Source organism: Myotis davidii, unplaced genomic scaffold (genome assembly GCF_000327345.1).
Source record: "Myotis davidii unplaced genomic scaffold, ASM32734v1 scaffold370, whole genome shotgun sequence".
In the NCBI taxonomy this organism is placed as follows: Eukaryota; Metazoa; Chordata; class Mammalia; order Chiroptera; family Vespertilionidae; genus Myotis; species Myotis davidii.
Genome location: NW_006288615.1, coordinates 5,467,441 through 5,489,550, shown reverse-complemented (window position 1 = coordinate 5,489,550; position 22,110 = coordinate 5,467,441). Strand labels below are relative to the sequence as shown.

The window sequence follows — 22,110 nt, the reverse complement described above, 5'->3', positions numbered from 1 at the left end:
GAGGCCGGCGAGGCCGGGACCCAGGAGAGGGAGCGTCCCACTGTGGACACGGAGGGTCTCTCTTGCCCCAGAAGGGAGGTCTTGTCAGATCAGCACCTCGGGGCAGCCAGTTTCTTGTGACCTGTCCATCGGGCCAGGGGACAGTGAGTGTTTCTTATACGTCTTCCCGACCCTGGCCCTAGCTTGGTGCCGATGTGTAAACTACCTGCCACACCCGGTCACTTCCCTCTGTGCAGGCTGATCACCCTGAAGGTCTGTCCACACCGTGGAGCAGGTGGCTGGAGAGGGGGTGGGGGGGTCTCGACCACAGATGACAGTCTTAATGCCCTTTCTCTGTAGAGGCGACTGGTCTCCCACCTCCCGCCAGAGCCCTCATCAACCCGGTTAGCCTCAGCCACGACCCCTGATCTGTTCCTTCCTGGACAAAGAAACTGACCACCTCTCTGGTGGTCATGGAACAGAGAATGCCCCTGTGATTGTCCTTAACAGACAACCCACGGCATCGCATGTACATAGAAAGAGGTTGAAACACGCCTGGGATCGTGTTATCCCCATACAGGCCCCGGTGGGCACAGCCAGGAAGTGGCCTGCTGCCAGCAGGGGCCCTGGGGCAGGGCTGGCTCTCCTGGGAGGAGGAAGGGAGGCACCTCAGGTTTGTGAGAAATGCAGGCGGGAGGAGTCACTGCGGAAAAGGTGAATGCTCTGGGACCATGCCGTTCTCTTCTCCTGTGGCCTTCCTTGGAGGGGGGCCTTGCGGGTGCAGGACTCTTTCAGCGAACACAGAACGCTCCCCCCTTGGGCTCTTGCTCCTTCACTCCCACCTCCCCCTAAATAGCTCTGAATGCCTGTCCCCTGATGGGCTCCATAATGAGAAGCGCTGTCAATCAGGGCTCCATTAGCCGGGACAGACTTTCACTTCCTGAAACAATTTATTGGATTCCCAGAAGCAAATGGGCCTTCCTCCTTTTCAGCTCCGTTTTTGGGGAGCTATTCAGAGGGAGTGCGCGTCCCCTCGGTGCCTGCGGAGCGCCTTTGTTTCCTTCATTTACTCATGAAAACAGTTTCCTGAGTTTACCTACCTCGGCCTCCCGCTCCCCCAGTGTTTGCCAAAAGTTTCCCCCCACTGCTCCATCGCCACACAAAACCCACCAGCTGGTTCCAGCTATGGAATCAGGGAGGGAGTCCTGGATTTTATTTGCAGGTTTTTGGAGGGAGACAGGGAAGGGATGGGGGAGGGGAGCGGCACATACTTGAATAAATTAAATTCGTGCAAAGGAATGAGGCTGAAGAGTGGATAAGATGCCTCCTGATCGGTAACTTCAGGCCATGCCTACTCCCACTCTCTTTTCCTGACCAAGAATTCAGCCAGCTCTATAAAAAGTAGTTGGAGATGCCCTGGCTGAAATAGCTTCTTAAGATGTTTGGAAATTTTTTTTTGGATTGTATTTATACCTGTAAGACCTATGTTACAAGTGACATTACAGTTTTACTGTGATACAATTTCCAACAATTTAAAAAAAACCACTTAGCCCACAGGGAAGTGCTGCCTGGGGTCTCAGAGGCCTGTATGTCAGTTTCTGAACAGGAAAGAGGACTCAGAATGACACAAAAGAAATGTTTTCCTTCTGCTCTTCCTGAAGAGCGATATACACTGTGCCACTGCACCTGAGCAGGAGGGCAATACCCTCTAAGTATCTATCAGTTTAACTCTTAACCTGGGAAAACAGACGGAAGGAGGCAGGCAGTTATGTCTCGCCTTCTGAGAATTTCACGTCAATAGTAAATTGGGGGGCACGTCAGAGCCGCTGAGCCGTGATCAGGGTAAAATTAGGCAGCACGCAAGAAATAATATCTATTAGGCTAATTTAATCACCGAATACTTTACAGATGAATTAGAATTTAGAATCCAATTATTTCCAACATTCAGACTGTCAGCCTGTTTCTAAGCAGGAGGAAGAAAAAAGGGGCCGATGAGGGCAGGTTTTAAGGATGCAGTGAGTGGCGTGGGTCCTCTCCTGCTCTGGCTGCGGTAACAGCAGAGATGACAACTGCCATCAGGTTTGTGCCTGATGAACCCAAGGCCAGGATCTGGGATTTGTATCCCTGATGGACAGCCATTGTCCCCAGCAGGAGCCCCCTCCCAGGGCTGGCAGGCCCTCACAAAGGATGCTGGCTGGGCCCCATCCCAGGCCTGGAAAACCGCAGGGTGCCGTTGGGGGCCCAGTCACGCCCTAGGTCTGCCCCCACCCCCTGATCTCTTTAGGGCTGTATTTTTTTTTTTTTTAATTGACAGTAAAGGCTGTCAGGAGGTGAGGCAGAAATGAAAAAGAAAAAAGGAAGAAGCAGTCAGGAGTGAGCAAGCCGGGCTCCATCGCAGCCGCCGGGCCTCTGGGACGGGTTCCAGCCCATCTTAGTCGCTGGGAGGGGGGCTGTGGTTCTAAGTTCGGGGAAACTGAGGTTGGCATCAGAGACGTGGCAGCAGACAAAACCAGCCTGGCAGGACGATTCTCTGCCAAACAGACCCACCCTCGGGTCCGGGAGGGGCCACAGGAATAAGAACTTTCCCATTTGCACTTCAGTTTGCAGCAACATAGCACTCCATGAAGAATCGAGCAAGCCTGGCTCCTCCCTCTGCGGGCTGGTTCAGGCAGTATTGCATACACAAACATTCTTACAGCTGCTATTACAGTTAGGAATAGGAAGGCAGATTGCTTTCGGGGTTCTCAATTATTGAAACCCATATAGAGGTTTCTCTCCAGGAAAAAAAAAGACTCAAAACGAATCAGTGTGTTTTCTTTTTTACCTGCTACATTCTTTTTTTTTTTTTTTTTTTGAGAATAGGAACACACAGAAGCCACTGGCCTTGACTGTTTGACAATTCTCAAGAATATCCCTATTCCCAGTAGCACAGTAGGAGTGCTAGGGGAAAACCTCCACTTATAATTCATTCCAGAACAATCCTTACAGCATGAAATGAGTGAATGTAGCTTGCATTTAAATTCTGCATGCTGCCTGGCCAGTGTGGCTCAGTGGTTGAGCAATGACCTATGAACCAGGAGGTCACGGGTTCAATTCCTGGTCAGGGCACATGACTGGGTTGCCAGCTTTATCCCCAATAAGGGGCGTGCAGGAGACAGCCGATTGATGATTCTCTCTCATCATTGATGTTTCTCTCTCTCTTCCTCTCTTTTCCTGTCTGAAATCAATTAAAAAAATTAAAAATAAAAATAAATTTTTAGCATGCCAACGGGTCACAGGCTGGCCATCAGGACTGAATACACTTAAGTTGAAGGCAGCCACGCAGGCCCCCTCTTCAGGAAGGCACAGCACAGCTCCCGCCAGCCACCCTCAGGCCATTCACCCCAGCCCCACGCTGTCGGGAGGGAGGGGTATTTGGTGTTATTGGGCCTGGGGTTTATGATGGGGAAACTTCAGGCCCAACTGAACAGACAGGTCCAACCTTAGGGGTTGTGAGTTCTCCCGCGATTGTCCCTTTAATTACTGAGCTGCACCGCACTTCCCTCCCCACTGGAACCTTTGTGTGTGCCGGTGTGCGTGTGCCTGTGTGTGTTCCTACCCTCACATCTATCTCTTTGATTCATTTAATTGAGGGCAGGGCACTGGATAAGATCTTAGAAGAGGCATCCCTTGTTCTAGCATGATTTATTACAGCTCTTGAGAACACCTGTTCGTCAGTTTATCCTTTTGTTAAAACAAAATCAGACTAAATATCCAGATCCTTTAAAATACTAACTGAAATCATCCTATGTAATATATTATATAAAAAACCCCATATAATTAAAAAAAGATTATCCTACTTAAGAATAATCATAAGAAAGCTCTTAAATTTGGGTGAATTTTTCTCTATGTACAGTGCGCGCGCACACACACGTATGGAATTTCAATGATGATTTCTCAGAATGGGTATTTTCCAAGCAGCGAAGGGAAGCTGGTAACTGCCTGAAAACAGGCTCTTCAAAGCAAAGCAATGTCATCCATCAGTTGGAGCATTTAGGCATCCTTCTGATGGGTGCAGCCCAAAAAAGTCACTTTCTTAGGACAAAATGAAAACAATCCGTTAGTGTTTCCCTTAGAGGAAGCGTCAGCCTGCAAGGGAGATGGCTTTCTCACAGAACAGGCTCGCTCTTCACAGTCGTCTGCATTATTGGGAACACACGGGCCACAGATTCCTCAGTGAATGCACAGCCAGCCTGATGGAAGGCCAGGCTCCTTCCATCACCACTGAGGCAGGCTGAGGGCCTGTGGGAGCCGTCTTCCCTCTGGAGAGGATGGGGGCCCCCACCCCTAATCCGGCCTGGGTGCTTTGGAAACGCTCTCCCTTCCTGAGATCAAATGGGCAGCAGGCTGGAAGCGGGGCCTGGTCTGGGCGACCGTCACATGCCTAATTAATGACCCTGCTGGTCGCAGCTGGAAGAGCTGAGCTGGGGGTGATTAATTAAATTAGCTGGCAGAGGAAATTACAGTAGAAAAGCCAAAGTTTGATTGCCCCATAATTAACCGCAGTGCAAATAATATCTGCATCTATAACTTCCAGCGATGAGATCAGAAGCCAACTGGATCTGGCGCTGATTGAAGCTGTAAATATCCCATGGTGAAAAATGATAGGTTTGTTCTAGGGGGAAAACTTACAGAAATGGACGTCCAGCTAACATGATCAGGGGAAAAGGGCACTGGGGAGCGGCAGGAAGGAAGCCTTACCTTTCAAGCTGCCTTTTTCCAACATTAAAACACCCTTTTTTCATGTTTCTTTTGGGTTACGGACCAGGCCTGATCTCCTACACAGCCTGTCTCTAAATTTCAGATTTGACTTCCCATGCCTGGATCCTGTGTGTGAGGGTTCCATTCCCCTTCCTCGGTCCAGGGATTAAAACTCAATTCTAAAATAATTTCATAGGCTGATACGAGGGGGCTGCTTTCATCTCCCCTAAAAGAGGAATATTCTATTTAGACCATCAAATGCGTGAGCTATTGCTGCTTTTCTGGATAATGACATTTTTTTCTCTTTTGTAGCAATTTCATGTTCAAAATATGGTTTCATTAGCGATAGGATCCTACTTAAAAAGAAAAAGTATTTTATACAGATAATTGCCCTGCAAAAAACTGCAGAACTTTAAGCAGACGGAAACAGGACATTTTTCTACCATCCACATGTGTTCACTGGGAAGTTATTTCCGGGCGGAAGTCCTGCGTCTCTGCTGGAGGAGCCTTTGCTAAGGACTTGGCGGCTTTTGACCAAGAAGAATGGCATCTGCCTGGCCACTGCTCAGCACCTTCCCCCGACCTGGATACACGGGCTCCCAAGTCAAGTGGAGGGAACACTATAGGGGTATACAAATGTGACACAGAGTGACGGCATTGTGAGCTTCACAACCATCTCGTGGGGAGGTAGGACAAGAATTGTTATTCTCATTTTTTTTTTAAATAAGGTTGAGGCTGTGTGGTCAGTGGTGTGGAGGGACAGCTGTGGCTTCTGCTGGGATGGAACTCTCTGGGCAACTGGAGTCATGGCAGGTGCGATGGTCAGTTTCATGTGTCTACTTGGCCAGGCTGTGACGCTCAGTGATTTAATCAGACAGGTATCTAGGATTGCTGTGAACGGTTAACGCATTCTACAATCAGCTGCCTTTAGGAAAGGCCACCCTTGACAATGGGAGTGGGCCACACCCACTCAGTTCATGGTCTTATGAGGAAAAAACCTAAGGTTTCCTAAAGAAGGAGGAATTCAGCCTCAAGACTGAAGCATCAACTCCTGCCTGAGTCTGCTGGCCTGCCCTGCAGATTTCACATTTGCCAGCCTTCACACTCATGACCAAATCCTTAACACAAATCTCCATGTGCACGTGTGTACGTACACATGTACATAGGTATGTACGTACACACACACACACACACACACACACACACACAGCTGGTTCTGTTCCTCTGGAAACCCTGACTGATAGAGCAGATTAGTGAGTGGAGAAGTGTCCCCAGCAAAGCGGTGCTGAGCCTGGAGATGATACCTGGACTGGCTTCAGGGGCAGAGGGGCATAAGGTGAAGAAGGAAGAGAAAAAGGAAGGATGCCGGCTGGGCGTGGGTGGGGTGGTGTGGCGAGGGCACCTTTCTGGAGACGACTGCAATGACACTAGTTAAATTCCTCAAGTCTAGAACTTTTGACCTAGTTAGGCTCCTTTTAGGAACCTATTTTTAGAAAACAATGAGTCATAAGCCCCCCAAGATGAAGCCACAAACATGCACACTCCAGCATGCTTTCAGTATTTCTTTGCAAATATTCCCAATGTCCACAGGCAAATGATGAAGCGCTGACTCAATCATGGGATGAATTACTGGGACACCACTGCAAAGAATGCTTTCAGAATCAAGCACAATGACACGGAAAGCGGCTCCTGATACAACACTAGCCTAGCACAGGCTTTGAAGCTGTTTAGAGCATTATTTTGTGGAAGAAATGCTGCGTACATAAAGACTTCCTGTAATACAGACACTAACTGGGGGGTGGCACACAGGTGCATACGTGCACCTGTATGTATTTTAGTCCATAGCATACAGTCACCACCAAAGGTGGGCCCTGACCTTGAGCAGGGATTTCTTCAGGAAGGATTCCATTGTCCAGTGAGTTTGGGAAACACTGCGCTTGGCCAGGATGTTCACAGCACAGAGCCTTGGCCCCTTCCTGGTTTGGGAAGCTGTGCATACCAGATAGAGGCCACCTTCATTCTGTTTATTTCAGTTCTCAAACACCTCTTTTTCCAGAAACATCTGTTTGTTGACATTGCCAGAATTAAATTCCCCAGGAGAACGTTCTGGAAGGTACAGCTTTGACTCAGCCTCCTGGTTCCTGGGCTGAGCAGGTCTGGCTCGTTTATGGCCCATGCACCACACAGTTAAGACAGTCAAGAAATAGATGTTCTTGAGACCTGAAAAAAACCCCCACATAATAGCCTCTTGATTGTGGAAACAACGTCACTTTCTAGATCTTACTGGGAAGGACGCCCAAAGGAGGGCCGTTATGGGATAGGGGCCTTGGCGAAGTGCGGAGCGGCCTCCTCAGTGCCCGAGGCCGTGTGCAGACTTCACCACAGCACTGCCTTCCTCTGCCCCACGGCCCCGCCGAGTTTTTTCTCATTGAGGACCTTGATTGGTTTTCTTCTCCAAGTAAATTTCAGATTCTGAGCCATTTAGTCCGACACAAGCTTTCAAACCTACAAGCAGTGACGGTATCTTCGTGACACGTCGGGCAATTCGCATGGCTGTTCCCCCTGTCAGAGGCCCGACTCGGAAGCCGCCAGAGATGCAGGGACACCTCCCAGGCCTGGGAGGAGCGTGAGGAGGTGACAGGAGCCCAGGAGACGTGTTCCCACCGGGGGTTCGTGCAGGGAGACCTCAGGCCATTTCCAGTACTGAGGAGGCAGGGCCCAGCAGGTTCCATATTCATCCGAAAGACTTTAAAATCCAGGAAAAGAGGTCTGGGCTCCATTTCCTTGTCCGCGTCCCAGGCTGGGACACCATTCACCACGACAACTGCAGCAGGGGACCCTTGCGGTTTCCACCCCCACGGACGCAGCTCCTTTTTGTCTTGTGTTTCTTCAGAAACTGGGAGCCCCTCAGTGTGTGGCCAGGGCTGAGGCCTTTGTTTCCCTCACAGCTTTATTGAGGTGTCCTCTACACACCGCAACTGCCACCTGTTTTAAGTATGCAATCCAACGATTTTTAGTAAATCCACTGAGCTGTGCAACCATCGTCATAACTCAATTTTATGACACTGCTATCCCCCGAAGATCCCTTGTGTCTGTCTGTCCACTGCAGTTGATCTGTATTTCCACCTCAAACCAGCCGGATCTGCTTCCTGTGGCTTAGACCTGCCTCTTCCAGCCACTGCACAGCAATGAAACCACGTCCTAGGCAGGTCTCTGCGTCTGGCTCCCTTCACAGAGGACTCAGGTCTTGGTCATTCCACAGACGCCGTTAAGGAAATGAAAACGGGAATTGCAAATACAAAGCTCATCGGAGGGAGTGCTTTGCACTGGAGTAATTTTTGGTCACTGTTCAACTATTTCGATGCAAATTTTCATAATGCTTTTCACATGTCGATTCTGGTTCAGAGCAGCAACTGCTGTATTTAGGTGTTGGATTTTATACAGACTACTACTTAGTAAGAGCAAATGGACTCTTTTAATTTTTAAAATGAATGTGAAATGGCTGAGTTTACATTTTTGAAAATGAAGGACAGCCTGTGCCGTGCGTGCCAGACGGAAGCTGACCACTAACTGCCTGGAGCGTGTGATGTGAATTAGCTCCTCAACGTCTACACCGCAGCCTGATGACGAAGTCGCTGCCTTCAGAAGAGGCCGCTGGGGTGGTAAATGAAGGATCAGGGAAGTCTTTATTGTACAGTCAATCTTATTCCCACCAAAGAGATGTTGAGCCTTTTATAGTTGACAGATAGGGTCCCTAGGCCTGGCCGGCGATCAGGGCCGATTGGGGTCTTCTGGCTGCTGGGCGGGGCCTTCCTTCATTCCGTGTCACCCCCTGGTGGTCAGCGCATGTCATAGTGAATGATAAAACTCCTGGTCTCCTGGTCGAACTCCCGAGGGGACAATTTGCATATTAGGTGCATACACACACACACACACACACACACATAAATGGGGGAGGGAAGAGAGAACTGCAGATACTGTGCAGAGGGCTCTCTGGCGGTCTCCACTCAACCTCTCCCTTTGCAGAGGACACTTTGTCGGGAGAAGTTAAGGGACCTGCACTGCCCTGTCGCCCAAACAGGCCCAGAGCCCTTGGTTTCTCACTGGGGGACCTGCTACGCCCGCTGCTCCCTCCCAGCAGCTGGTGTGGAAGGAATGGCTCAGAGAGGACTTACGATCAAGGACACAGGACGAGTCTAATGAAACTGTCACTGGGTCTTTAATGAGGAGGCTTGTCTGCTCGAAAGCACTGTCTGGAAGTAAAAAATCATGACCTCGCCACTCTCTCCCCTGCCCTCCCGGAGGCCCACCCGGAGTGGCTTCGGGAAGCTGGCAGCTGATTTTTCTGGAAATGAGTCAGCAGGTACATGCACCACCTGGCCAGTGATGGGCTGTGTTTGGGGGACAGGCCGGGTATAAAGCTGGTGGTCGTCGGGTGGGCAGTCTGGGGAAGGCAGATGGGCAGACAGCTCTGCTGGTTCAGGGGAGCTGTGGCCACACAGGGTTGTGGGACAGAGCGGATTCCGGCTCCCTCGGCAGCGGCGTGGCCTGGTTTTTGGCTGGTTCTTCTGTGCTACTCAGGCCTCTCCTGCTAGTGGCATTGCGGGCAGTTCTTCCTTTCCTAGGACCATCCGGGACATACATCCAAGGCCCCAGGACTAAATGCCAGTCAACCGTCCACCCCCAAGGTCATTTCCAAACACTCCCTGAGCCGAAAGCACAGGAGAGAGGCACTGGCACAAGGACCCTGGTCACGTATACGTTGAATTCCATACTCATGAGCATGTGGCCCATTTCCTTTAGGAGCCTCTGAATAACAAGCCTCCTCCAAGTCCTGGGTTAGACCACAGGCAAGCATCTGCCCTGCCCGCTGTCCTCTTCTCCGACTTAAACAGGCATCTCTAACTTCGTTAAGATTGTGAGGATGGGTGTGAGACATGAGGCCGGCCTTGGTGGTCCTTAGAAGTCACAGGCAGGTCATCAGGGCTGTCTTCATCCTCTGGGGCCACTGTGTTAGATCACACCCTTTAGAGATGGGTTTTTTTTTATGCAAGTGTGTCCCTAAGATTGACTGATGTGTACCCCAGGTAACGTCCATCTTCCAGACCCCAGGTGGGTGAAATTTTGTATCCATTACAGATGACACTTATTAGTGGTGCTGCCACCACTGTCCCCATTCTCCAGGAATTCAAGCAATGTCTCGGTGATCAGGGCTCGCAGCCGAGGGAGGCTGGCTTTGTCCTGCTGGTTTTGGACGCTCTGTCCCAAGCCCAGGGATCCCTCTCTAGAGTCACGATGGGACCCGCAGGGCTCAGCCTCAGCTTAATGACCTTGTCAATGTCCCTGGTCACAACTGTGTGCACCTGACACCTTTATTAGCAGAACCTCAAACGGTCAGGGTTTTATGACTGAAATTGCCTTTTGTTTGTTCTGTCATTTAAAGACCTTGCCATGCGCCCCATGGCCCAAGAGAGAACACTAATCATCAAGGTGGATGCCTGTCTCTCTCCAGGCCTCCAGAGTGGGTGAGTCTGATGGTGTGATGTCCTACATCCCTTTGGCCAGGCTGCCTCCTAAGAGGTCTGTGAGTCAGCAGGACTGGTGTTCAATTCTGGCTTCACAGGCTGAGCAACTGAAACCAGTTTCCTTTAGTATCAGAACAGAGAAATGACGTCAATTTGCCCTGTGGATTCCAGGAGGCCAGGGCTATGTTGCGCCCGGCACTTCGCAGGCTCCTCACAGGCCCTGAGCACCTTGCGGCGATTATCTCTCATTCACACTCACTCATTCCCGACACGAGGCACCACCTTCTACCTGGTCTCACTCCCTCCAAGTCAGGGAGTTTTGGCTCAAATGCAAACCCTGCCCTGAGCACTATGCCGGATCCCTTCCTGCACGGGCTCACGTGCCAAACGAGGGGGCTGCATGCCAGCTGGGCTGACCTCTCCCCAGCCCGGCTTCAGCTGCCCTGAGCGGTTTATACCTTCGCCCAGAAGGTTCTCTTGGTGGAATGCTCTCCCCATCTCTTCTCCTTGAAAATTCCTTCTTACCTTTTTAATTTTTTTTTGACATATTCACATACTATACAACTCATCCTTTCAATGTGTATGATCCAGTGGTTTTAGTATATTTACAAGGCCATAGAGCCATCACCGCCATGGAAATCCAGATCAGACCCTGTACCCACCCATTCAGCAGACACCCCCATCTGCTGCCCCTATCCACCTGCCTCTGTGGATCCACCTGGTTTGGCTGCTGCACATAAGTGGGAGTCATGTGATATGTGGCCTTCTGCATCTGGCTCCTTCCACTCGGTGTGATGTCTCCAAGGTTCACCCATGTTGTAGTGTGTATGGTACTGTATTCCTTTCCATGTCTAAATAACCCGCTGTGTGGGTATACCACGTTTTATAGACCTACTTTCTTTTTTTAAAAATATATTTTGATTTTTTACAGAGAGGAAGGGAAAGGGATGGAGAGTTAGAAACATCAATGAGAGAGAAACATCTATCAGCTGCCTCCTGCACACTCCCTACTGGGGATGTGCCCGCAACCAAGGTACATGCCCTTGACCAGAATCGAACCCAGGGCCCTTCAGTCTGCAGGCAGGCGCTCTATCCACTGAGCCAAACCGGTTAGGGCTACTTTCATTTTATGGACATTTGGACTGTTTCTACTTTGGGGCTATTGTGAAGAATGCTGCTATGAGCACAAAGGCACAACTTTTGTATGCCCATGTGTTTATTTCTCTCAGGTATATGCTTAGAAGAGGAATTACTGGGTCATATGGTAACTTTATGGTTAATTTTTTGAGGAACCTCCAGGGTGTTTTCCCAAGTAGCTGTGCTGTTTAATATTCTCACTGGCAGTGTGAGGGTTCCAACTGTCACACAGCCACGCCAACACCTGCCACTGCCATTGTGGCCATCCCAGTGGGTGAGAAGCAGTGGCTCAACGTGGCTGGACTTGCATTTCCCTGATAAATAATGATATTTTGCATCTTTACATGTGGGTTATTTGTATACCTCCTTTAGAGAAATGTCTGTTCAAAGATTTTGCACATTTTTAAATTGAGTCATTTGTTTTCTATTGCAGAATTAAACTCATTCTTCATACATTCTGGATACTAGACTCTTACTAGACATTTGGTTTTCAAATGTTCAGTCATTCTGTGTCTTCTTACTTTCTTGGTATTGTCCTTTGAAGCTCTAAATTTTTTTAATTAATGAAGGTCAATTTATCAATTTTTTTCTGTCACTCATGCTTTAGGTACCATAAAGATTTCTCTCTCTGTTTTCTTTTAAAAGTTTTATAGTTTCAGTTTTTACACTAGGGCTTTGATTCATTTGGAGTTCATTTTTGTATCTGGCAAGAGACAGGGGTCTAACTTCATTCCTTTCTATGTGAATATCCAGTTGTCCCACCACACTTATTGAAGAGATGATTCTTTCCCCATTGAATTTTCTTAGCATCTCTGTTGAAAATAAATTAACCATAGATGTATGGGCTTACTTCAGGACTGTTAATTCTATTTTATTGATCTATATGTATAGCCTTAGGCCAATATCAATAATCTTGGATTATTATAGTTTTGCAGTAAGTTTTTAAATTCCGATATACGAGTTCTCCAATTTTGTTATTCTCTTTCAAGATTGTTTTGCCAATCTTGGCGGGGAGGGGGGGTTTGAGGGCTCCCTGGAATTTCCATATAAACTGTAGAATCAGCTTGTCCATTTCTGTAAAAAAACCACATTTGTGATTCTGAAAGGAATTGTGCTGAATGTATACATTAACTTCAGGGAATACTTCTTTCTTAACAATGTCAAGTTTTCCAACCCATGAGGATAGATGCCTTCCCAATTATTTAGGTCATCTTCAAGTAGTTTTCAGTATACAGGTTAAATTATTCCTATGCATATTATTCTTTCTGATGATATTGTAATTGAAATTGTGTTCTTATTTTTTACTTTGAATTGTCCATTGCTAGTGTATAGAAGCACAACTGACTTTTGTATGTTGATCCTGTATTCTTTGAGCTTGCTAAGCTCATCTATTAGCTCTGATAGTTATTTGTGGATTCCTTCGGATTTTTTATACACATGAACACATCATCTACAAATATTTTTACCTCTTCCTTTCTAATCTGGATGCCCTTGGTTTCTTTTTCTTGCCTAATTCCCTGGCTTGAACCAGTGCTGAAAGAAGTGGTGACAGTAGACATCCTTGTCTTATTCCTGACTGTGGATACTTTATCATTATGGATGATGTCAGTAGTGGGTTCTCCATAGATGCCCTTTGTCAGGTTGAAGAAGTTTCCTTTTATTCCTAGTTTGCTGAGCGTTTGCATCATGAAAGGGTATTACTGCATGTTGTCCACTGGATTTCCTGCATCTCCTGAGATGATCATGTAGCTTTTGTCCTTCATTCTATTAATGTGTTGTATGATACTGATCAATTTTTGTATATTGAACCAACCTTGCATTCCTGGGGAAAATGGCATTTGATCATAGTGGGTTGCAGCACTTGCTAGGATGGTACATTGGAGATGCAAGGCCACATGAGAGTCTGATAAAGAAAGAAGACACATAGCTAGGTCTCAAGAAATGAGGAATAAAGTCCAGGGACTTGGGTGAAGTCAGGGAGGAGGACTCTAGGCAGGGTTGTGGATATTTGTTTATCATTATGCTTGGTGTGGACAGGTGCTCCCCAAACTTTAATGTGCATAAGAATCACCTAGAGCAGTGGTTCTCAACCTTCCTAATGCCGTGACCCTTTTATACAGTTCCTCATGTTGTGTGACCCCCAACCATAAAATTATTTTCGTTGCTACTTCATAACTATAATTTTGCTACTGTTATGAATCGTAATGTAAATATCTGATATGCAGGATGTATTTAGGCAACCCCTATGGACGGGTCGTTCGACTCCCAAAGGGGTCGCGACCCACAGGCTGAGAACTGCTGACCTAGAGTTATAACATACTGCTGGATTCTACCTAAGGGATACTGATTGGGTGGGTTTGGAACAGAGCTGAAAATATACCTTTCTAGGTAATGCTTAAGTTGCAATGAACCACCCTACAGATACAATGCAGGGTAAACATCAACTACATCTTCCCCATCAGCAGACCTTCCCCAGCACCTAAGAGGGCATGCACCACTTGCCTGTCTCATTGTCAGCGTGCAGGACCCAGGCACAAAGCTGGTTGAGTTTTCCAGACAAAAAAGATCCCAGGAAACTTCATAAAGATTGTTTCATATTAGCATTAAAGTCACATGAGTAAGTGGTTGAAAATAATGGCTAGTTTCATTTTACAAAGAAGAAAATGCCCTGATTTTTTAAAATTCTAAATTGCAGACAATGCTGGCCATGCAACCAAATTAGAAATCCTCTACCCAGCCCCACATTTCATCATGCAGGTAATAAACCTGGTTGTGAGGCTGAGAAATGCATGCTGAACGCTTCACCAGGCAGTGCTGGGTCAGGGACATGCACAGAGGGAGTGCAGGTGGGAGGGCCTGGCTATGTAAAAAGCTGGGGCTTGAACCCCGTGCCTATGTGGGTCGATCTAGATATTTAGATTTCTCGGCACTGTTTTCTGTAGAAGCTCTTAAGATAAGCATCAACCACGGAGAATTAAGACTTTGGAATGACTGGGAAACTGAAAAGATCAGGTTTGCCACATGAATAGATACTAAAACAAATGATGCTTTGTTATTCTTACTTAAGTTACCACGAGTGAGGCTTCTAGAATTTTATAATTGGAAAGATATTGCAGTTATGTACACTAATTATATATGTGTCTTTGTAAATACACTATATATACAGAGATAGGATGGCTAATAAGAATATGAGCTGGGGGTGGTGAGGGCTTGGGGTGGGGAGCGGGGTTAGTGTGTGTTGGGGGGAAGGGAACATATGTAATACTTCCAACAATAAAGACTTATTTGAAAAATGAGCTGGGGTCAAGGGGAGGAGAGGGGAGGGATGCTGGTAAACACAATGGTATCTCCAGATGCCACAAGTGACCTTCAGATTTGGGCACAATGTTGAGCAGAAAAAGGGCAGCAGCAGCAGCAGGACCAGGGCTGGGTTTCAGGACTCACACCCTGCGTCAGGTGATGTGTCCTACAGTCCTGGGTGACCCTGGAAAAAATAACTCAAGGACCCTAAGTCCACATTCTTCTCCCCTAAAACATGGACTCCTCCCACGTCACAAGATGGCTCTGAGCTAAGGAAGAGCACACAGCACACTACGAACCCTGGACACCGGGTAGTTTCCTGTCTCCGTCAATATCAGGAAGGAGAAAGCGGAATGGATCCTTGGAAGAGCGAGTTTCTGGTGCACAATGATCAGAACAGCCCTGGGAGAAACGGCCCTTTGGGAATGCCCCACTGGTGGCGGATCTACAGGGCAGCTGTTCTGAGAGTGTTCACAGGCCCGTGTTCCGAATGTCTTCCACAACATGTAATTCAAGTCTCAACAGGCTCCCGTACCGTTACATTCACGTGCTCGCAAATGACAGAGGCCCACACGTGGTCAGGGGCCCACACGTGGTCAGGGCAACTAGAATACAGCTATGCTTGTTGATGACGTGCATTTTCGTTTAGCAGTGACAATACAAACAAACCCCAAAACCAGACTCCTTGATAGTCTCTATGGCTACACTTCAGAGAGGAAATGGTAGGGGTGTTCAAGCCCCGGTTGCAAAGCTGGCTCCCATACACACCTGGTCTCCCACAAGATCAAATGATGCCGGGGGTCTGCAGGCAGCGGTGGCCATCCTCACCCAACCAGAAGCTGTTTGCCCGTCTGGTTCAAAGGCAAGTGTGAGGGGCAGTTAGACTCTAGGAAGCGATCCTGTTTTGCTCAACCTTATGGAGAATCTTCTAACGTTCGCCTTTCTTACAATGAGCACTAGTCTAGAAGGAGAGCTGTGTCGGGAGCACTGCGGCTGAGCGGGGACCCGCCAGGCTCCCGGCCGCCGCTGGCTTGCCGGATGGCTGTCTCTGTTGCCAGCTGTAATCTGTAGGTATCATTTCTGAGGCAGTGCTAATGCATTTGCACTTCTCATTTGTACATTTTCCTAATTGGCTTAATATTTATAGGGGAATATTTCTGATCTGGGCACAGAGCTCTGGTAAATTCAAGCCTATTTAGCGATGTGCTAATGAGGACCATCCAGTCCTGACCGGTCGCTAAGTGAGCCATGGCTCAGAGTCTGACTCCGAGCTGGCCTGCTACGAGAAGTCACTAAAATATCTTAAGTAAAATCTGAGGTCCCCGAGCAGCTGCTGCATCTACAGGGCCATGGATGTATCAACTTTACTGGCAGCAAATGTCAGGCCGGCATGCAGACGACCTGTCTGCAACCCCCCAGGTCCCCAGAATCTGCCGCTGTCCCTGCTTGCTCAGGACCCTGCCCCCGTCTGGCTGGGAGGCTGGACAGCTCTGCCGGCTGGGGCTGGGCATGCCCGCTGACAGGCGCACCACGATGACAGAAATTCACTCTGAGTTGCAATTAGTGGCACTGTCATTTTCGGGGGCTCCTGCCAATTAATTAAGCCTGTCAAACAGGAAAACCACAGCGCTCACATGATAATTTATATTGGAAGAGACTGGCCTCACGGAGCACGGCGGCTCCCTCCACAAACAGAATTCTCCCTCAGAGCGCTGGAATAAATACCAGACACGGAATAAAATAAAACAACAGAAAGTGAGCGTGGGGGGGAGGGGGGCGGTCTGCAGGGAAGAGGAAAGTTAAGCTGCCCTTGTTGTGACTGTTAACTCGGGTCGCAGGAGTGGAAGACAGGCTGATTAAAACTCCAGACGAGCCCCCAGCTCCCTGAACCCTCCGCGTCCGTCCGGGATGATAGCATCAGAGGAGTTTATTCATACCATTAAGCCCCAGAGAACTTAATTGAAAGAAGAGCACAGCCCGGACCTTGACAAGCGGGAGGTCACAGTAATTGCTGCCGGACATATTTAACATTAAGATAATCAGGCCATTAATTACCCTTTGGATCATTAAATCAGCCAGTTGCAAAATGAAATTTCTGCCTCTATTACTCACTTGAGAGACCACAGGGGTGGCCTTTAATTTATCAGTGAGCTTGAGATACAAAGGCTGGGCTGGGGGAGGGCAGGCGGGGAGGGGGCCATGGTGGCGCTGGCGCGGGGGCAGGGCATCAATCGGCCATGCTCGGTGATCGTGGCAAATTAACTAGGTAAGATAACCTCCGCGTCCAAAGGCAGAGGCTGGGGGTATGTAAATAGATGAGGGCAGACAGGGAGATCAGAGTCCGCACATCACTTAGCAGGATAATAAAGGAAATCATCCTTGATTATCAGTGCTAATTTGGACACTGCCGGTAGCTTGTTATACGTGTTCTGAGTAGCATTTAATTAATTCAATTGCTTGTTAATGAGGGAAGTGACATGTGGGGAGCAGATGCCACCCAACTGCAGATGGGCTCTGGTCATCATGGCAAAGTCCTTTTTTTTTTTTTTTTTTTGCCTATGTCTCCCCTGCCCATTTTTTTTTCCCCCTTTAAAGAAAGAAAATAGAAAAAGGTGTCAAGCATAGAGGAACACTCAAAAGAGACAAAACATTGACCTTGGAGGGCCAAGAACTGTTGAAAAATAATAAGATGAGACAGTCCTGGGGCTGTGGGAACTCGTGTTCCCTGAGGCCCCATTTGGAACGGGGCGTCTCTATGCCAGAAATTTGAGCCCGAGATTACTATATTGTGATCTCATGATCAAACCTAACGAGACAAAGACGTGGCCAAGTGGTACTGCTTTTAATATCTCAGAGTTAGCGGTGGGGATCCAATTATTTTCAGTTTGGATACATCTCCCCTTTCTCAACATCTCCATGTGCATAAATAAGATGAAGTGGCCTTCCAGAATCCTTTGGGCCGAACTCGGATCACTCGGATCACTCGGATCACTGGGCAGACCGCTTGGTCTGGGACTGCGCACCTGTCTCTCCCATGCGGATACCTCCAGTCCCGCCCCAAGCCTTCCGCCTGAAGTGACATCCTTTGACAGGTTAAAGACAGGAAGGGAGTTAGGCGTGCAGGTGAACTGATAAATAATGACAAGAAGAGAAAGGATGCTATAAGAGGGAAAAGACTGCATACGGACCCAGTGGAATCAGAGGAAGGGATGATGTCACTGGGGGGCTTCTCTCGGCCTCTTTCATGGACGTGAGAACACAGGGCTGCTCTGATGCCCCGAATCGCCACGCGCACAGGCTACCTACCCTGAAATGTCTCAGAGCCGGTCCCTGTGGACCCACACGGGCCAAATGCTGCGACAGAGTCACAAAGATGGGAGAGGCAGGAAGGACAGTGGTCAGGAAGGCGGCACCAGAGGGCTGTGCTCAGTCCAGGCAGGAAACGCTGTTCCCCGCAGCCAAGCCTAACCGCTAAGTGAGCCGCGGCTGGGAACAGAGAAGACTGATAGTCCCCAAGGCCCCATGCGTGGCCGAGGGCGAGAGGACGCACAGGTGGACTGAGATGTCCTACCTGTGTGCTGGCAACGCTGAAGCCCCCATTCACTCAGGACACACGAGGCACTGAGGGGGCAAGAGCACCTGACAGGTGTGCCCACGCTGACCAGTTCCCTGTCACACTCATTCGTTCACTCAAGACACAGGCACCTGACCGTTAATAATCTCTACCTGAGCAAATTATTCCTTCACTCGAAACAGGATCACTAAGGAGCTTGGTGACTTCTCTGGCCTGGGTGCTCCGGGCCCCAGTGCCACCTACGGACAACCACACACTACGTGGTGTGATGCACAAGCTCACAGGCTGTGTGTCCTACGTCTGCTCCTACAGACAGCAGACTGCCCCTCCGCAGCCTCTGCAATCTAGCTGATGTTGTCTACTGTTACTCCCCATTTAAAATCAATATTTTAAGTGTGTGCTTAAATGGTATCAATAGCAATTAGAGAGGAGAATTCGGATTCCACCGCAGATGGAGTTAATTGTTACGGCATCGACCTCCCGAACACGCTCCTTTCTCCAAATTACACCGCCATGACGGAGCGGGGACGCGGGGCGCCCTCTCCCCTCCTGCGACAATACATTTCATATCGAGTGCACTGGGAAAAATGGCAGTTGTTGCAGAATCCATCCAAAAAGATTTTTTTTTTCTTCCTGGGAGTAATTAAAAGATGCTTTTCTTGACTAATGGTTCCCCGGTTTAGGAATGGGAAGTCAATACGGCTTCGCCGCCGTCAGCTTCGATTGATCACAGTGCTGGTGAGGTTGGACCGGCAGTGCTCAGGGTGGCTGAGAATCTCTGGAACCAATTATGAGCCGGCCGAGGCCGCCGGACCAGAGGGTGCAGGGACCAGGAGCACACGGCCTGCCAGCCGGGCGGAGGCACCTGTTTCCCTAACTCCCTGCCCGCAGGGCTGGGCGACTCCAAGGTTCGGTGGTTCTGGGGAGTGGCTGTTTCTCTGGAGAAGGATCTGCTGTGTTCTATGTCCCCACGGTCCTGACCCCGTATATGTATGTGTGTGTGTGTTTGCAGGGAGGAAAGCACGCTCCTAATTATACCCACTGTCAGAACGAATCTTTTGAACAAACTCTAACGGACCAGAGCTTCTCAAGGAAACAAAGAATGAGACGGGTAGATGGCACTGGGCTCTTCCTTGGCTAGAGATACACAGTTACTAAAATAGTGCTTTTTAGGGTTCCATTAGGGCCACATGAGAGACCCTTCCGGCTGTTTGTTCTGACCGTCATGGGTTCCGCGGAGACCAGAGGGGGTGGGTTGTGGGGGTTGTCTCCTTCCCGTCTTGGAGAGGCAGGACCCAGACCGGATCACAGACCAGAGTCCTGGAAATTCTAGCCCAGACCTGGAGTACCTCGTGTCTATTAGCAGACACCCCAGGCGGCAGGGCAGGTGGGGGTGTCTGAGTGACTGCGTGTTCTAACAGGATGAGAGATTCTTTCATTTTTCACAGGGTATCCAGGACGGCTTGTTCCCCCAGGGCCACGCCTTCCGACGGCCTCCCTGCCTCGTTGCCATCCCTCCCAATGACGCTGCTGCCTGCCTTTGGTCCTTCTGGGAAAGGCAGACATACACGGAGGCATAAACAGACCCACAAACTCACCCTCTGCCCACCCCTCAGGTGCTGTTACCCACCCTCCCACCCCCAAGGCTCCCCCAGGTCTCCGCTCGGCTCTGGCCCCACCCATCCTGACAACCAGCCCCGTGGGAGACCGCCCCCCACACCGACTTCCACATTTAACCCCAATGGGCGCACTAGGGCTTCCCACTCCTGCCTTTGCCTAAACCCCTCCCCACCCTCAGGCCTGGCTATCACCCCACATTCCCGAGTCCAGCTCGGATGCTGTTTCTCCAGCGAGACTTCCCTGGAGCACAGCGGCTATGAGAACCCCTCTGTCCTGTGAACTCGGCCCAGCCCTGGCCTCCTCGTCTGGCCCCAAGGGCACCCCTGACCACAGGACAATTACAAGAACCATTTATCACTTCTTTTCTAGAAGGTGGTCAAGAGTATTTGCTGAATTTAATTAAACATGAAACTCCCTGGGAAAAATTACTAAAGGCACAAAGAAACATTCAATTCTTATAGGTGCCTATCTTGTTAAGAATGTACAGATTTCTGAATTCCCAAAGTTACCTGGAAACACCAGATAACCCCCCCCGCCCCCCCCCGGCCTTGGAGAGGAATTCCAGCTCCGCTCGCTCTTTAGGGAAGCCCAGGATGGGTTTTAACAGCAGCCACCCCCTCTGTGAGGAAGGAAGGCTGATACGACTCTAAAATATAAAGATGTGATGTGCGTGACACTAGATAGGAGGGAACTTACACACTCAAGGGCCTGACTCACACACACGAATCAGAATCTAAAACACCCCCACACAGTCTGCACTTTTGAGAAGAAAACATTGATGTCAAGTAGTTACCATTAAAAAATTAACCCACATCCTTATTTCCAATCATTCTAAATGCTCCTAATTATGACAGATGAAAAAACAAACTTTTCTCAAGTTCATGATATGAACCACAAAATATATGCTTCTTTTATATAGAAACAGGTAAAATGCATCAGGTTAAATTTTTCTGACGCATTTTAATTGTTTTTCTGTGCTCATACATTATACTCAATCCAATTTCTACTCATTTTTCATTTTTAGACCTAAATATTTTCCAAGGAAATTATATCTACAAAAAAAATATTATAACAAAAATTAATCTCTTCAGAATGCTCCTAGTTGGTGACCAGGCCGATGTCCACATTCATGTTAAGATAAATACATTTTGAAAGTGCACCCTCTGTTCAGCCTGTAAGACAGTTGCCCATGTTCATCACCAGCTGCAACTCACCTTCCAGGAGCTCACACAGCAAACCTCCGCTGTGGGAGACACATGCCCCTCGCACCCTTTCTCGCCCTTGCCCTCCCGTAGCAGCCCTGACACACGGAGCGGGACTGCTCACGCACCGGCTTCATTCTCCCAAGTGAACCCAAGGTGGCACCAGAAATTCACTCTTCAGTGTGAACGACCCAGAGCCCACCCACTAGGAGCGTTACTGTCGCCCAGTGGAGGGACCCACTTCTTGCCCTCACAATGGCCGCAACTTGGACTTTCATGTTGTCTGATCAACAGCAAAAGAAAATTTAAAAAGTGCTCAGGTTGGGAGACCTATGGCCTCCCCCTGCTCCTCCACACCCCTGAGATGTGAATGCTGAGAGGAAACCCCACACCCGACTTCAGAACCGGACACCCCGGAGAGGAAGCGTCCGTCCTGCCTCCGGGAACGAGGCTCCCTCGGAAGCCGTTCTATCACCTCTCAGGTGCATTAAATATGCATGTGTGCTCAAAACCGGTTTATCATAGCTATAAATGGAAGACGAGAAACTAAACGGCCTCAAAATAAATGCGATTTTTACATTGGGTAACAATTAACATTAATAAGGAGTCACTGTACATTATGCCAAATTTGTCTGATTGAACATGTTAGAAATATATTTTAGGAAATAAAATATATTTTGTTACCATGAACTCACTTATTTTGTGTGTGTATGTCAACTGAGTAGATGCTTATCAAAGATCTAAAAATAACAAAATTAAAGAATCAGAAGTTCATAATTGGTGTTAATGGTGCAGCTTATGCCAATTAGCAATGTATTAATTAAAGTGATGCGTTCATAAGTTTAGAAGCTTAATACATTTCTAGGAGGGGAGAGGAATCCCCAAGGTGAAAAAACAAACAAACAACGAAGGTATTTGAATTGGCCACATCTGTGAAGACCCATTTTCAATACAGATCTCTGTGCTGGTCTAAGCAGCACCCCTACAGGTTGCCAGGGCAGTTCTAATTGTGTCCAACTGTTGGCAAAATGCT

General features: G+C 48.6%; 1 protein-coding gene across 2 annotated transcripts in view; it reads right to left on the bottom strand.

Annotated features, from left to right (window-relative positions):
* The window catches only part of AGAP1 (ArfGAP with GTPase domain, ankyrin repeat and PH domain 1), a 417,400-nt gene that overhangs the window by 21,924 nt on the left and 373,366 nt on the right, over positions 1-22,110 (bottom strand). The window lies entirely within an intron of this gene.